Source organism: Cryptotermes secundus, unplaced genomic scaffold (assembly GCF_002891405.2).
Source record: "Cryptotermes secundus unplaced genomic scaffold, Csec_1.0 scaffold186, whole genome shotgun sequence".
Taxonomy (NCBI): Eukaryota; Metazoa; Arthropoda; class Insecta; order Blattodea; family Kalotermitidae; genus Cryptotermes; species Cryptotermes secundus.
In genome coordinates, this window is record NW_019727393.1 from 2,345,990 (window position 1) to 2,349,584 (window position 3,595).

Sequence of the window (3,595 nt, forward strand, 5' to 3'; positions counted from 1 at the left end):
AAAAATTTGAAAAAGAAAGAACAGAGATCTTATAGACATTTTAACTTGAATTAAGTTTTAAAAAGTGCTAATTTAAAAATCAAATCGACGCGTGTAGATAAACAAAGATTTTATACAATTAGAAAGACTGGTAATTTTAAATTTTAACAAGCAGTGTAACAGCTACGTGAGTGATACACACCTGATGATGGCCATTTAGGGCCGAAACATGTAGTGTGGAGGAGGAAAAGAAGTAAAAACTACAATAAAATTTGTTGCACTTAAGACGGTATTTATCCATATATATTATTTTAGGCTATTTTTTTGTTCAATATAAAATGTTTCTTGAAAAATGGGGTTGAATGTCATGAAATTAAGAGTGTTAAGCAATATTCTCTGTAATCGTGTTAGAAGCAGTAGTTTTGGTGTAGCATGAGTATAAGCTCATGCTGAGTTGGCATTGTCATCATTTGTGTTCAGTCAGAAATCAGAGGCACGTAACATACAGCATCCTGTGCTTAGTTAAACATTATGAGATAAGACATACACGTATGAGGGAGTAGAGGATAGCTCCACTGTTCTTGACCTCAGTACTAGATGGCCCAGCCACTTTATCACCCAGAATCTGTCGTTAAATGAATTCTCGCAGAATTGACGGATATTAGAAGTTTCTAACAAACTCTTGCTTAATTTGAACATGTCTGAACTAATACTAATTTTACGTCTGGTATCAAACTGACAGCAGTGAAGAAACTTTTTTAATTTTGCTGTTTATGTTACAGGGTGCATATGTAAGTTAGCCACTGACATTTAGGTACTGTATAAATAATAGAAAGCAAGATGGCTTATACGGCAACGCTTTTGATTTGTGATGGGTTCAAATCTCGATCAGGTAGTGGATAATTCTTACTGAGGCCAGTGTAATTTTTTCAGTCCTTCCAGCAAATGGTAGTATAGCACCTTAGATGAAGTCACATCTGCTTCCTTCCACATCCTTTTCAATTAATAATTTACTGTCATTCGCTCTTTTGACGCTATACACTCGAGTTATTGAGAGCGTCCCTAAATTACAAATAAATATAATACGTAAATTATCATCATTATGAAGTGACAGGAGGTTGGGGAAAACTGCATGAGGAGCTTCATAACGTGTACTCTTCTACAAGTATAATGATCAAGTCAAGGAGTATGAGGTGGGCAGGGCATGTAGCACGAATGGGGTAGAAGAGGAATGCATATACGATATTGGTGCGAAAGCCAGAAGGAAAGAGACCACTAAGAAGACCATGGCATAGGCGGGTGGACAATATTAAAATGGACCTTAGAGAGATAGGATGGGATTGTATTGATTGTATTGATCTGGCCCAGGACAGGGTCCCACGAAGGGCTTTTGTGAACATGGTACTGAACCTTTGGGTTCCATTAAATGCTGGGAAAATCTTAAGTAGCTGCAGAATTGGCGGCTCCTCAAGAAGTGCTGGGCTTCAAGAGTAAGTAAGTGAGTAAATGGTCATTAACTTCTTAACTAATACAACAGATTCAACCTTCAAAAGCTGTGATTTTCTTCCCAATTAAAGTTCCATTTATAGCATTCACACAATCTGAAGCAGCTATTTCGAGCGCTGAGCCCTTGAGAATGTGAAAAGTAAAAATTTGGGAAGGGCAGTAAAAATTATATTCACTTCAGAATATATTGTCTTTACATCTAGTACTTAGAAACATAAAGACTTAAACACACCTGACACTTGTTCTGTCGTATTAAAGGAAGAGATGAGGGTGTGATTTCCTGTGAAGAGGTGTGCCGTGGAGAATATTTCGATCTAAGAGGAAGGACGCAACAAGATGTGGGAGAATACTGCACAGTGAAGAGCTCAGTTGGGCATGTTAGAAAGAGCTAGTCTCAATCACTGGAGGTCCAGTAGGTCTATTCTTCCCTACCCACCTGAAGACGGAGACAGATCCAGTCTCTGAAACGTCGTGGCCTTTTGTCTTTCACATACCAGACGATGGATGAAGTCCAAAACAAGCCAAAAGAAGTATGGATTAATGTTGCTCACATAATCGGTTACAGACTGTTCTGAACATGGTAATGGATATTCGGGTCCATAAAAGGCAGGGAATTTTTGGACCAGCTGAGCGACTATTCACTTCTCAAAAAGTCTGTGCTTAATTGAGTTATTATAGTCCTAGACATTCTTGACGATGCCTGAATTAAACTCCCCTCGAAAACACAAGTAATGACAAATTATTCCGCGTGATTAAGGCTGCTGTCATCTCGGACACTGTGTGACATAGTTCAAGTTTAAGGACGTTTTGCAGAAACATACTACTGCCATATTAAGGGTCGAAGAGTAAGCTGCATGCTGCGCTAGCTCCTTGGACCTGGAGATGGCAGTGGTGTATTCCTCCGAAACGCTGACACACGTTTCCCAGTATATAACGTGTCACATCCAAGGACATAGTAAGTAAACTTCGTAGTGGTCTCCATGATATAATGAAGTTGCACATGTTTTATGTAATGATTTATGATTTTATTTTTTCATTGTTAACGAAAACCGTTAGTATTTTTAGACGTCAGTGTTTTCGGAGAATGTTCCAAACAATCACACTTATGGAAGAAGTACCAAAATTGTTTTGAGCTCACATTCAATTTGGAAGAAAGTCAGAAGTCATATACAAGTTCCAGTTCCTCTATCGTATGCCGCCTACTTCACTGTCATTGAAGCAGCACTTGCCGGGAAGCAACATTCTGTCCACGCAGCGTGAAGTACATGTTCCCCATGTACTTAGAACAAGTGTTTGAAAGTATCACGCCGTGACTGTACCTGTTCCCCCAGTGAACTGAATGGCCAACTGATCCACACACAGGCCACTGCACTGCACTGTGACCCAATTAACACACAATTCAACTAACTCCCCGGCCTACAAAAGTAATCCCTTTTTCCTCATGTTAAGTGGAACATAGCAGAATCCGTACAGGGCACAGCCCATCGGTAAGATAATTTATATTTGTAGTATATTTATCGACTTTATTTATTTATTTTTTCGAGGATAATGAATTGGAAGTGACGTGGAAGGAATCAGTAATTTTAAGACACTGTCACGGAATTCGCCTGGAGGGACACTAGTAACTTCACTCAGGACAGGCGGAGTCACGAATGAGATTCTAATCGCGTATGAGTTAGGAGCTTTACCGTTTGGGTCGACTTATTAAAGAGGAAAATTCTTAAGGAGCTCGTAAACATACTGTGTGCATTCCTCAAGGTACGTTTTTCTGTACAAAGCACGTACATGTATATCAGTGAAAACTCAGTGTACTTCTAAACAGATTCGCCCTCTCTTCATATTTACTATTATCTGCAACCAATTTGCCCAGTTTCTGAAAAAAAAATCATTCTCTTTAATGCTTTCAACGCAGTTTGTTCTAATTAATATGTAGGCCGCGCCATAGCTCAAGCGGTTAGTCGCTGGCTTCCCACCGCGGCGGCCCGGGTTCGATCCCGGGTCTGGTCAAGTGGGATTTGTGGTGTAAAAAGTGGAGCTGGGCTGGGTTTTCTCCGAGTACTTCGTTTTCCCCTACCAATCTTCATTCCACCAAATTCTCCATCATCATAAT